Genomic DNA, 14,388 nt, shown 5'->3' with positions numbered 1-14,388 from the left:
TCTCCCTGTCAAGACTATGGGTCACTCTTCAGGAGGATGTGCCTGATGGGAAAGGCAATGAGACAGGAATGTGTATAGTTGGGAACAATTGAGCTGGCACGTTAAGTAAGAATTTTATTTTTGTACGACAAAAATATCTCCCTTACTTCATAAAGCAAATTATGGCAAAGCTGGACACACTGTCCTTGGCTGCTGACAGTGTTGACAGCACTCAGTGTCTGGACATGGGAAAGTGGAGCCTTTAGCAGAAATGCAGACATTTTCATATTTAGTCAAATGGTACCCAGGTTAGAAAAGTCTGGAAAACCCTGGAACTCAGCCCCTCACAGTGACCAAAACAATGCAATCCTCACTGCATGCTAAGATGGGGGGGGGGTACCCACTAAGAATCATGAGCAATAGGGCGAGAGGGGCAACATCTGTGCCCCACCTACACATACAGAGCTTTGCACAGAGAGGTTCCGAGGGGATGCCAGTACTGTTCCTCAGGAGACCAGAGCCTGCTCATGACCGAAGTGGCTGGCCAGTCATCCTTAGTCAGCACTCCCTGCGACAAAAATGCCTGTACTAGTTATTTTTGTCAAGCTTGACACAAACTAGAGTCCCCTGGAAAGAGAGACCCTCAGCTGAGGAACCGCCTCCATCAGCCCACTGTGGGTGATGCTGTCCCTAGGAAGATGGACATAGTCAGTGTGAGAAAAGTAACTGAGCAAGGCAGAGAGAGCAAGCCAACAGGCAGCCTTCCTCCGTGGTCTCTGCTTCAGTTCCCACCTTGGCTTCTCTCAGTGATGTTTGAGTGTAGACAAAAGAAATCATTTCTTCCCCCAACTCGCTTTTGGGGAGACACAGCAACAGAAAACAAACTAATACAGGTCCTGAGGTAATTTAGAGGGAAAGCTTCCACTGGGCTCAGAATTTCAGTCCATGCCCCCACCTTCTGGAAGAACTATAGACTGGCCACTAAGCCTTTATCACTTGGGCCTCTGGGGTGGTTTCAGATCCACATGTGACAGTGACTTGGTCTCTGCTTTTATGGAATGAATGGCGGGGTGGCCGTGGGACCCCTGGGGTGTGCTCCAGGAAACAGAACTGTGGTCTGACTCCCTTCAGAAGCCACAGGCATCAGCGCAGGAATCAGAGTCATAGCCCAGACATGTGACATGGTGGCTAAGGCACCTTGGCCTGAGTAGCCCTCCTGCAGCTGCCCCCCGTGGGCTAAAATTGTTTACAGAGGGCAGGAGGCATTTCAGTGGGTAAAAGTGCTTGCTGCCAAGCCTGAGGACCCGAGTTCAATCTCAGGGGACCCACAAGATGGAAGGAGAGAACAGATCCCTATAAGTTGTCCTTTGACTTCCATATGACGCGCACACACATGCACACGCACACGCGTGCGCGCACACACACACACATACACACAATTTGGACTCTTTTTAAAAGGTCTTTAGAACAAGTGCAAGGGCGGCCAGGAAGGATAATGCATTGCTGTCCCAGCTGGCTCTATGCACTTCGGGGATCTGTTTAATACATAGGTGCTGAGCAGACCATGTGACAGGAGCCCACCAGAGCACACTCCTGTCCTTCTCCTAATAGCAAACCCATGAAGACTTCCAGCAGTGGGAGTTTTGTGAGTGGTGTGCAGTGGACGTGTCCACGGGGCACAGTGTGCTCCATGCACCACAGCTGGACTCCCTGTGGTGGACCGGGAGGAGCAGTGGCCTGTGGTGCTGTGACTTCTTGGCTTCCTTAGCCCGCGTTCTCACTGTCTTCAATGCTTTTATAATAGAACTCACTTTGATGCCATCCCAGGGCCTGGGTGCCCTCCAAATCTGCCCCAGAGTCCAGAGGAGAGCGAGAGAAGGCTGTACCCAGAGACGGAAGGACTCTCCCAGGTCTTGCAGTTCTGAGTGAGAGTCGGCTGAGGCCTCTTGTTTCTACCTACGTCCTTGTGTTCTAAGCTTCCAGGAAAAACAGACATGTATTTCCTTAGGTATGTTAAAAAAAAAAAGCTAACTAACAATGGCCCTGCTATTTGTAGCTACAATAAATAAATATTTGCTAGGTGAGCAAGAGAAGTCTCGTCAACTGTCACCTTCTTCCTCACAGAACGGGTGTGTGGCGCCCTGAGCAGAGGAGCCCAGCCCAGCGTGCACTCTGCTGGGACCCTCAGAGCTCACCTGTCAGGGTCCAGGGTGGTGACCCTGCAAGGAAGTGTGGGGCAACTGCAAGGCGAAACCCACGCCAGCCCCTCAGTAAGTGAGCTGGCCTATGACACACACCCTCTTGGGGTCAGACTTCTTGGCTTTGTGACCTTTCCTCTAGGGACACGGACCCTTCCTTTCGCATCTAGGAAGCTGGGCGACTTTAGAAAGCTGATTGACCTGTCTGGGCCTTTTCTGTAGAATGGGGTAGCAACTGCCCATCACCCATCCTGGGCCTGCGGGGGACAGACAATGAGGGTCACCTGGCCTGGTACTCCCCCAAAAGTAGCCAGGAACAAGCACCTGGCTTGGGAACGGATTGGGAATTCCAAGTCTTGGGTCCTACTGTGGACCTACTGAGTCATGGTCTCTGGGGAAGGGCCCACAAACCTGTCTTAAAGTAGATCTCCAAGGGCCAGCATTGGTCGAATTTGCTTGGTATGTGGGAGCTGGCTGGGGTGCTAATACTGTCCCTAAATCCTTTCCTGCTATAGGGCTGGGTCCATAGGGGTCTCAGACCTGGAATCACCAAATCCTGGGGACGGCCCTGGGCAAGCTTGTTGCACTCTTGGAGCCTCTGCTCCCACAACTTTTAAACAGGGAGCAGAAGCTGACCGGAAGCCTTGCACAGAACATCTTACAAAAAGCTCTTGCCTTTGCGACTGGAGCCCCGGCATTGCCTGGTGAGTAGAACTTAGGCTGCAGCCAGGACGTTCAGTTTCTTAAATAAGTGACAGAGGTTTTCCTCACCAGGAAGAATCCAGATTCTAGCATGAATTCCCCCATCACACCGTAATCATCCCTGAGATTAGGTCCCTGTGACAGATAGGTCAAGTGCCAGAGGGCCTCTGCTGCCCATCAGCGGCAGTTTGCAGAAGGTGAGGATGTCAATGACCCAGATCACAAAACGGGAGCTGCTGAGATGCACATATGGCTGGGCCCGGCAACCTCGTCCTCCCCGCTTGTGTGCAATATTAACATAATGTCCCTTGCAAAAGTGATTACGGAGTCGCAGGCAGCAGACTGTCATTTGCTAGCTGCATCCTGCTCTCACCAGCAACTATGACTAAACAAGGTAATTAAATCAGCACAAATTTGCACACAAGCCTGGCAGCTGGACCCAGAGCACCGTGGTGGCTGCATCATAATCCTGCAGGGTGTGTGGGGGCACCTGACTGATGGGCTGTCGGGGGCAGCCCACCCCAGAGCTCTGCCTGGCAAGTCTGTATAGGGAAGGCTGCTTGCACCCCTGGGAAGCTGTGGCCTGTGCCCCTGCAAGGAATAGAGGGAGCAGGAAGCGGCGAAGAAGGCTTGCATGCCAACCTAACCAGTCTTACTGTGGAGTTGGGGGAGGGGCTACTACGTGCATCCCCCCACCCCCATGGCTTCTGGAGAAGGTAGCTTGGAGAAGGAGCATCAATTCTGTCACGTGCTGGCACATTCAACGGCAGCACTTCAGTCTCAGACACTTGAGATCTCTTAGTCAATGTCCCTATTGATAAGACAGGGTTGGTGCCTCTTTTTTTTTTTTTTCATTCTTGATGCCATAGGGAAATTTTCCTGAGACGGCAACATAAAGTTACCGTGTGGTCATATGACGCGTGACACAGCCGGGCAGAGTGATGGTGAGCATCCTTGGGCACTCAGGATCCAGGCCTAGAGGGCTCGATGCTGAAGGCGAGTTTTGAAGGATGCACTGTGCTCCCACAGCAGTACAGCCCAGAAGCTTGAGTCCCCTGAGGGGCGAACAGGAGGCATCTGCTGCCCAAGATAGAAGCTGGCAAATCTCAGCTCCAAGGCACAGAAGTAGTAGAGGCTGTCCAGAAGGTTTTGCAGGGAAGGGGAAAGAAAAGTCAGAGGAGGGGACACAGTGCAGTCTCCAGGATAGCTTGTGCTTGCCCCACCCGGAGGACTTCCTACGTCCTGCTGGAGCTGTAAGGGAGGAGGGAGAGCCATCTCACAGCATCCTTGCCTTGTCATATGCAGTGTTGTCACAGCTGCAGCACCTTACAGTGTTTATGACTTAATGTTTGCGACTTAAATCCCTCCCTGGAGGAAAAATGTAAAAGGTTCATAACGGAAAGCTAGTACCTCTCTGACCACTGACAGAAATGTATAGATGGAATGGAAACTGAACCATGCCACACGCTGCCAACCAGGTGCTGACACTTCCTGTGGTCTGGGGGAATGAATATGGGGTGAGGGTCTGGGAAGCTAGAAGATTGGCAGGTGTTGGAGGAGACGCTCAGCTTCATCCTGTCATGGGGCAGGGGAGGTTTCCTCTGAACAACCGGATGGGGAGCTGAGGTGGCATAGAGCCCTTTCTGGTCACTTCCACAGCCTGTGGTAATGGGGTGTGCACTGCCTCCATCACCTTCTTGTACTACACAGGTAAGTCCACACACTCAGTGGGGATGTGCCCTGACCTCTGTTCTTGCACCCCCTGGCCCCATGCTTTGGGAACTGCTGGCCGTGGTAACCTTGGCAACCGTACTCTTTTCAATGCTGTGAGTCTGTCACCTCTTTTAGAATTAACTGACCAGATGTGACTGTTGGTTCAGATCCTGCCCATAATATAGCCTAAGTGAAAGTCCTGGGAGGTGTCATGCATAGTCGCAGTGCCCTTAGCATGTCTCTATAGGCAGAGGTGTGGCAATTGGCTGGCACACTCAATACTGCTCAACAACACAGGCCTGTGTCTCCTACCCACATGATACTGGGAAGGAAGTCACGTGAGCTGTAAGCCCCATTGTCTCTCATCAGCATAAGGACCCTCATACGCTGTAAGGACGAAACAAAAGCCGATTCCCTCTATTTGCTGACTCTGGCTCCTTCCATGGAATTCACTCCGCAAATGGTCACTTCCTTGTGTCTATCCACTTAAGTTTTATACCTTCACATAGAATGTAAGGGTCTAAAATTAAGCACGGGATGGGTGTGGGTGGGTACTGAAGTGATGCTGGAGGAAATGGAGGAGTTCTGTTTTCCACTGTTCTCCACCTCTGCCTCACGGGAGGCTAAAGAAATTTCCGTGAGGCAAGAAGAAGGGCACGGGGGCTATCCCGAGGGCACAGGGGCTATCCTGAGGGCACAGGGGCTATCCTGAGGGCACAGGGGCTATCCCGAGGGCACGGGGGCTATCCCGAGGGCACAGGGGCTATCCCGAGGGCACAGGGGCTATCCTGAGGGCACAGGGGCTATCCCGAGGGCACAGGGGCTATCCCGAGGGCACAGGGGCTATCCTGAGGGCACAGGGGCTATCCCGAGGGCACAGGGGCTATCCTGAGGGCACAGGGGCTATCCCGAGGGCACGGGGGCTATCCCGAGGGCACGGGGGCTATCCCGAGGGCACAGGGGCTATCCCGAGGGCACGGGGGCTATCCCGAGGGCACGGGGGCTATCCCGAGGGCACAGGGGCTATCCCGAGGGCACAGGGGCTATCCCGAGGGCACAGGGGCTATCCTGAGGGCACGGGGGCTATCCTGAGGGCACGGGGGCTATCCCGAGGGCACAGGGGCTATCCCGAGGGCACGGGGGATATCCCGAGGGCACAGGGGCTATCCCGAGGGCACAGGGGCTATCCCGAGGGCACGGGGGCTATCCTGAGGGCACGGGGGCTATCCCGAGGGCACAGGGGCTATCCCGAGGGCACAGGGGATATCCCGAGGGCACGGGGGCTATCCCGAGGGCACGGGGGCTATCCCGAGGGCACGGGGGCTATCCCGAGGGCACAGGGGCTATCCCGAGGGCACAGGGGCTATCCCGAGGGCACAGGGGCTATCCCGAGGGCACGGGGGCTATCCCGAGGGCACAGGGGCTATCCCGAGGGCACGGGGGCTATCCTGAGGGCACAGGGGCTATCCCGAGGGCACGGGGGCTATCCCGAGGGCACAGGGGCTATCCCGAGGGCACGGGGGCTATCCCGAGGGCACAGGGGCTATCCCGAGGGCACGGGGGCTATCCTGAGGGCACAGGGGCTATCCCGAGGGCACAGGGGCTATCCCGAGGGCACAGGGGATATCCCGAGGGCACGGGGGCTATCCCGAGGGCACGGGGGCTATCCCGAGGGCACGGGGGCTATCCCGAGGGCACAGGGGCTATCCCGAGGGCACAGGGGCTATCCCGAGGGCACAGGGGCTATCCCGAGGGCACGGGGGCTATCCCGAGGGCACAGGGGCTATCCCGAGGGCACGGGGGCTATCCTGAGGGCACAGGGGCTATCCCGAGGGCACAGGGGCTATCCCGAGGGCACAGGGGCTATCCCGAGGGCACAGGGGCTATCCTGAGGGCACAGGGGCTATCCCGAGGGCACGGGGGCTATCCCGAGGGCACGGGGGCTATCCTGAGGGCACAGGGGCTATCCCGAGGGCACGGGGGCTATCCCGAGGGCACAGGGGCTATCCCGAGGGCACAGGGGCTATCCCGAGGGCACAGGGGCTATCCCGAGGGCACAGGGGCTATCCCGAGGGCACAGGGGCTATCCCGAGGGCACAGGGGCTATCCTGAGGGCACAGGGGCTATCCTGAGGGCACAGGGGCTATCCCGAGGGCACGGGGGCTATCCCGAGGGCACAGGGGCTATCCCGAGGGCACAGGGGCTATCCCGAGGGCACGGGGGCTATCCCGAGGGCACAGGGGCTATCCCGAGGGCACAGGGGCTATCCCGAGGGCACAGGGGCTATCCCGAGGGCACGGGGGCTATCCCGAGGGCACGGGGGCTATCCCGAGGGCACAGGGGCTATCCCGAGGGCACAGGGGCTATCCCGAGGGCACAGGGGCTATCCTGAGGGCACAGGGGCTATCCTGAGGGCACAGGGGCTATCCCGAGGGCACGGGGGCTATCCCGAGGGCACAGGGGCTATCCCGAGGGCACGGGGGCTATCCCGAGGGCACAGGGGCTATCCCGAGGGCACAGGGGCTATCCTGAGGGCACGGGGGCTATCCTGAGGGCACGGGGGCTATCCCGAGGGCACAGGGGCTATCCCGAGGGCACGGGGGCTATCCTGAGGGCACGGGGGCTATCCCGAGGGCACGGGGGCTATCCCGAGGGCACAGGGGCTATCCCGAGGGCACAGGGGCTATCCCGAGGGCACAGGGGCTATCCCGAGGGCACAGGGGCTATCCCGAGGGCACGGGGGCTATCCCGAGGGCACAGGGGCTATCCCGAGGGCACGGGGGCTATCCTGAGGGCACAGGGGCTATCCCGAGGGCACAGGGGCTATCCCGAGGGCACAGGGGCTATCCCGAGGGCACGGGGGCTATCCCGAGGGCACAGGGGCTATCCCGAGGGCACGGGGGCTATCCTGAGGGCACAGGGGCTATCCCGAGGGCACAGGGGCTATCCCGAGGGCACAGGGGATATCCCGAGGGCACGGGGGCTATCCCGAGGGCACGGGGGCTATCCCGAGGGCACGGGGGCTATCCCGAGGGCACAGGGGCTATCCCGAGGGCACAGGGGCTATCCCGAGGGCACGGGGGCTATCCCGAGGGCACAGGGGCTATCCCGAGGGCACGGGGGCTATCCTGAGGGCACAGGGGCTATCCCGAGGGCACAGGGGCTATCCCGAGGGCACAGGGGCTATCCCGAGGGCACAGGGGCTATCCCGAGGGCACAGGGGCTATCCTGAGGGCACAGGGGCTATCCCGAGGGCACGGGGGCTATCCCGAGGGCACGGGGGCTATCCTGAGGGCACAGGGGCTATCCCGAGGGCACGGGGGCTATCCCGAGGGCACAGGGGCTATCCCGAGGGCACAGGGGCTATCCCGAGGGCACAGGGGCTATCCCGAGGGCACAGGGGCTATCCCGAGGGCACAGGGGCTATCCCGAGGGCACAGGGGCTATCCCGAGGGCACAGGGGCTATCCTGAGGGCACAGGGGCTATCCTGAGGGCACAGGGGCTATCCCGAGGGCACGGGGGCTATCCCGAGGGCACAGGGGCTATCCCGAGGGCACAGGGGCTATCCCGAGGGCACGGGGGCTATCCCGAGGGCACAGGGGCTATCCTGAGGGCACAGGGGCTATCCCGAGGGCACAGGGGCTATCCCGAGGGCACGGGGGCTATCCCGAGGGCACGGGGGCTATCCCGAGGGCACAGGGGCTATCCCGAGGGCACAGGGGCTATCCCGAGGGCACAGGGGCTATCCTGAGGGCACAGGGGCTATCCTGAGGGCACAGGGGCTATCCCGAGGGCACGGGGGCTATCCCGAGGGCACAGGGGCTATCCCGAGGGCACGGGGGCTATCCCGAGGGCACAGGGGCTATCCCGAGGGCACAGGGGCTATCCTGAGGGCACGGGGGCTATCCTGAGGGCACGGGGGCTATCCCGAGGGCACAGGGGCTATCCCGAGGGCACGGGGGCTATCCTGAGGGCACGGGGGCTATCCCGAGGGCACGGGGGCTATCCCGAGGGCACGGGGGCTATCCTGAGGGCACAGGGGCTATCCTGAGGGCACAGGGGCTATCCCGAGGGCACAGGGGCTATCCCGAGGGCACAGGGGCTATCCCGAGGGCACAGGGGCTATCCCGAGGGCACAGGGGCTATCCCGAGGGCACGGGGGCTATCCCGAGGGCACAGGGGCTATCCCGAGGGCACAGGGGCTATCCCGAGGGCACGGGGGCTATCCCGAGGGCACAGGGGCTATCCCGAGGGCACGGGGGCTATCCCGAGGGCACAGGGGCTATCCCGAGGGCACGGGGGCTATCCCTGAGGGCACGGGGGCTATCCCGAGGGCACGGGGGCTATCCCGAGGGCACGGGGGCTATCCCGAGGGCACGGGGGCTATCCCGAGGGCACGGGGGCTATCCCGAGGGCACGGGGGCTATCCCGAGGGCACGGGGGCTATCCCGAGGGCACGGGGGCTATCCCGAGGGCACAGGGGCTATCCCGACGGCACGGGGGCTATCCCGAGGGCACGGGGGCTATCCCGAGGGCACAGGGGCTATCCCGAGGGCACAGGGGCTATCCCGAGGGCACAGGGGCTATCCCGAGGGCACAGGGGCTATCCTGAGGGCACAGGGGCTATCCTGAGGGCACAGGGGCTATCCTGAGGGCACGGGGGCTATCCCGAGGGCACGGGGGCTATCCTGAGGGCACAGGGGCTATCCTGAGGGCACAGGGGCTATCCTGAGGGCACAGGGGCTATCCTGAGGGCACGGGGGCTATCCCGAGGGCACAGGGGCTATCCCGAGGGCACGGGGGCTATCCCGAGGGCACAGGGGCTATCCTGAGGGCACAGGGGCTATCCTGAGGGCACAGGGGCTATCCCGAGGGCAAAGTCAGGCCCCAGAATGTCGTGGACCATTTTTCATTATTGTAACAAAACACCCAAGGCCAGGTTCTTGATAAAGAAGAAGTGTTTATTTAGCTCATGGGTCTAGCGGGTGAAAGTCCAAACAGCATGATACCAGCTCTGGCTTGTCACCTCCTGGCTGATGGCACCAGAGTTCATATAGCAAGACAGGAAGCCTGGAAGCTGGGAAGGATTGGCCTTACTCTTTCATAAAAGCCTTCTATGGAACAGGGGCAGGGGGACTGAAGAGATGGCTCAGAGATTAAGATCACTGGCTGTTCTTTCAATGGTCCTGAGTTCAATTCCCAGCAACCACATGGTGAGTCACAACCATCTATAATGAGATCTGATGCCCTCTTCTGGTGTATAGGTGTACATGCAGGCAGAGCACTGTATGCATAATAAATAAATAGATAGATAGATAGATAGATAGATAGATAGATAGATAAATCTTTTTTTTAAAGCCTTCTATGGAGAACAACCAAGGTCCCATGGGACCTAGGCCACGGCAGCAAGCATACCCACTGATCTCCCACCAGGCCCCACCTCTTGGTGTGCCCCCTATCTACCATACTGAGTACCAACCTCCAGCACACAAGCCTTAGAGGACACAGCCCAACATCCACCTCCTCCCTCCTTCGCAGTCCAGCTAAGCCCTCTAGGCCCTGGAGGTGGGGTGCAGAGACCCCAGCTCCCACCAGATCACATGCATGCCCTTGACTGAGGCCCATGTCACAACCGTAACAGGGAGAAAAGGCACAACCCTAGGAAATGAGATGCTGAAAGTGAACTATGGAGCCACAGGTACCTACTCTCAGGCCTGGTACAAATGCCTCGCTGTGTCTCAGTTTCCTCCTCTGTAAAATAAGGACAGTGACAGTGAGCCATGGGGGGAACTGGCTCACGCGGTAGGCTCAGGGTGAGCCCATAGCTGGTGTTGTGTGGTCTCTAAGCTCTCATAGTTACCCTTCCAAGCTTGCATCCTAAATCTGAGCTTTACTGAAGGTGAAATCAGGACAGTGACGCTGGCTCTGGAATTCCCTGGGTTCTGATAAGAAAGCAACATAACTCTTTGTACCCACAGGAGCCTGGCTCCAGGATCCCCACAAATCCCCAAATCTCAAATGTCTGAGCCCTTTATATAAAATGGCCTCCCATGCGCTCCTGTGTACTCTAACGTCCTCCTGTGGACTTACAATGCTGTGTAGATGGCACACTGCTCCGTTATGCTGTTTTGGGGACAGTGACAAGAAAACAAACTGCAGATTCTCTACAGAGAACTTTTTTCCAAGTACTTTCTATTTGCAGTTGTTTAAGTCTAGGGCCAGAGACCTCACAGGGAAGATGAGAGGGCGGGCGGGTGGAGGGAGTACGGGGTGGGGGTGGGGGGTGACTGGGCAGCATGGGACCTGGATTAGCAGTTCTTTAACTGCTCCTTCAGTCAGGGGAGGAAAATCCCACAGAAAGGCATGCCCCAGGCCAGCTGTTTCAGACTCCCTGGAGGTGACACTCCAGTGAAAACCTGTGGCTCTACTCAAAGAACAGACTTGAGGTTTGAACTCCAGTTATAACCAAGGCCTTGGGCAAGTCACCCACCCACCCTGCCCCCAAGTCTCAGTTCCCAAAGCAGAAAAGCAGCATCAGTCCCACATCCTCCCAGCGAGGACACAGAAGTCAGAGAGAAGCAGCGAAGCAGAGCCTCTGGGCAAAGTTGGGTATTTAAAGATAACACTTTGTTGAGGCAAATCCGCTCAGCCTCAAGATCCTAGTATTTTCTTATGCATTTATTTCACTGCGTTTGCTTGGTGTGTGTTGAGCCCCACCTTGCCATAGGAAAATTGTGAGCGTGCCAGGCACAGCTGCTTCACAAATATCATGGAGTTATTCAAAGCAGGCCTCGCCTGCAAACCCGGATGCTTTCCTGGCTTGGCCCTCCACTGTTATTTTTGGAAGAGGGAGGGAGCCTTTCAATAGAGCCGGGCACTAACCCAGATGGTGAGGGAGATAACCTTTGAGGGCCACCCCTTTGCAGAAACAGCTGCTAGCCCATGGGAGTGGGGGGGGGGGGAGGGGGGGAAGCCGTTTTCAGACTCTGCAAACCTGCAGGGAATCTTACTGATAATCCTTCCGTGCCTGTGTGAGGAAGAAGGTGGCATGTTCCAGAATGAACTCAGGAACACCGGACACCTGGTGGCAAGGTTCAGGGCACCCGCTTCTACCTCTGTGGGCCTCGGTGGCATTCTGTACTATGGAAGTGGCCAAGGGCCACCTCATTTGCTACCCACGGACCTCATTTGCTCTTGTGGCTTCAAGGAGCCACTGCGGGAGGGTCTGTGACTGTCACAGCCTGGGTGTTTATTGTTGTATGGTTCTGGAGACTGGATGTCTAAGCTGCACTCTTGGGCAGCACCAGCGTGAGCCCGTTTTCCCTCTTGCAGTCACAATGGCTGCTGGCATTGCTTGGCTCCAAGCTCTGCCCTCAGTCACTGCTGCCACCTCCTCTCCTGCTGTCTCTTCTGGGATGTGGAGAATCGCCCAGAAAATCCAGGCTGATCTCATTTCCAGGCCTGTCTTACTCTGTTTCTGGTTGCTATAACTAAATACCACAGACTGAGCAGTTTGTAAAGAAGAGGAGTGCTTTTATTTAGCTCACTGCTCTGGGGTCTGGAAATTCCAGAAACATGATACCAAGATTGGGGAGGGGCCTTACACCACATTGTCATCACCCTCACCCTCACCCTCACCCTCACCCTCACCCTCAGCATCACCCTCACCCTCACCCTCACCCTCACCCTCACCCTCACCCTCACCCTCAGCATCACCCTCACCCTCACCCTCACCATCACCATCACCCTCACCCTCACCCTCACCCTCACCCTCACCCTCACCCTCACCCTCACCATCACCCTCACCCTCACCCTCACCATCACCCTCACCCTCACCCTCACCCTCACCCTCACCCTCACCCTCACCCTCACCCTCACCATCACCCTCAGCATCACCCTCACCCTCACCCTCACCCTCACCCTCACCCTCACCCTCACCCTCACCCTCACCATCACCATCACCATCACCCTCACCCTCACCATCACCCTCACCCTCACCCTCACCATCACCCTCACCCTCACCCTCACCACCGCATTTCTCATTTTATGCCCAAACATTCTGGGAGATTCACATTCAGGTTGAGTCTTCCCAGCCCAAAATGTTTGGCAAATTTCAATACTGGATTTCTGGCTTTGGAAATGTTTGCATATGTGTTGAGCTATTTCAGGAAAGGGGCCAAAGTTCAAACACGATTTCAACTTTTTTTTTCCATACCTCATACACAGCCTGAAGGTGACTTTATTCTATTGCTTCCCTTCACCTGTTTCCACTGAGAGAGTCTAGGAGGCCAGGCGTGGGGCTCGCCATCTGTGAAGTGACGTCAATGCTCCTTTCGGGTTTGGGGAGGATTTGGGGGATTTGAGGATTTGGGGATTTTTTGTGCTTTCAGATTTGGGATCACCCCATTTACAGGCTTACAAAAGACCTCTGAATGAACGTGGCCACAAATATAAAGGAACAAACAGCAGGAGAGGGAAAAGGAGGCAGGAAGTGGCAGAGGCGAAGAGAAATGCTGCAGTGCCCAGGGGCTCTGGGGTTGGCCTTGGCCCTCCCTGAAACAGCTCTTGGAAGATGAGAAGCAGAGAGAGAGGAAGGACTGCGGGGCCAGGGAGGGCTGTGCACCCCACATCTCCACAGACAGCATTTATGGGAGCCTCCCCAGTCTGCCAGAGCTGTGGACCTCCCTCCCCCAGGGTCAACTGCTGTGACCCACATCCACAGACACCTAGGCCAGTCTGCGAGGCTCCCCACCTCCTGCCCTTCACAGTGAACACAGCTAACCCAACTTCTGACCTTTCTGCTGACGTCAGCCACTGCCCAACCTCAGACGGAGGCCCACCTCCCCATCTCATGCCCCAGGGAAGCCTCCTGACTTCTCTCTGCACACTGGCTTTCCCTCAGCCCCTCCCTCTCTAAATCTACCCATCTCTTATCACCTAACACAAATTAGAGGAGAAACTGAATTCCGGCCACATCTGCTCCGTGTGTAAGCTCACTCTGCTTACTGAGTTTCATGCCCCTGGGACTGCTAAATAGCATGGTGGTTGGTGGGCATGGTGGAGGGCAGGAGGGCATGGGGGATGGCAGGAGGGCATGGGGGATGGCAGGAGGGCATGGGGGATGGCAGGAGGGCATGGGGGATGGCAGGAGGGCATGGGGGATGGCAGGAGGGCATGGGGGATGGCAGGAGGGCATGGGGGATGGCAGGAGGGCATAGCGCACAGTAGGAGGGCATGGGGGATGGCAGGAGGGCATAGCGCACAGTAGGAGGGCATGGTGATGGTGGCAAGAAGGCAGGACACTGCAGATTAATATGCATGGGCACTTATTTGGTCTCTGTGATGGGCACGCTACAAACAGGAATCAGTGGAGCCATCAATAGAATTAAACCTACTTTTCTCAGTAAAGAGAAAAATAAGGTGGATTTTGAGAGCACAGTGCCCGTGAGATTTTTTAAAGCACAAATTGTTCTCTAAGTCAGCACACGGGTCCTTATAATGAGGACAGAGGGACAGCAGAATTTGTCCGTCTATCTGTGAGCATGAGTCACCTGGGATCTATGAAATGAAATGTGATTCCGGTCTCGGGTGGGGCCTGAGGCTCTGCATTTCTAGCAAGCGCGGACAACATTACAAGTCCCCGAAGCAGCAGGGCTCCATGGCAGAGGCCAGGTTGGCCCTGTGCAGAGGTGAGGCCCCACCCAAACCTTCTAGGTCACACTCGGGTGTTCTCCTCCGGGGACCTCTTTGCCTAGTGTTGCTGATAAAAAAGGCCTTTGTTTAGCACGCACCTCT

The 14,388-nt window shown here is 57.6% G+C and overlaps 1 long non-coding RNA gene across 1 annotated transcript in view; it reads left to right on the top strand.

The window, feature by feature from the left end:
- Positions 1-2,010, top strand: part of LOC311587061 — a 3,504-nt gene extending 1,494 nt beyond the window's left edge. The window contains exon 3 of the long non-coding RNA XR_014775767.1: positions 1,784-2,010. This is a non-coding gene — a long non-coding RNA (uncharacterized lncRNA). The remainder of the gene's footprint in view (positions 1-1,783) is intronic.
- The last annotated feature ends 12,378 nt before the right edge of the window (positions 2,011-14,388 follow it).

This window comes from Acomys minous, assembly GCF_964271855.1.
Source record: "Acomys minous genome assembly, chromosome: 16".
In the NCBI taxonomy this organism is placed as follows: domain Eukaryota; kingdom Metazoa; phylum Chordata; class Mammalia; order Rodentia; family Muridae; genus Acomys; species Acomys minous.
Note: the sequence above shows the minus strand (reverse complement) of the source record. Positions and strands in the feature narration are given on the sequence as shown.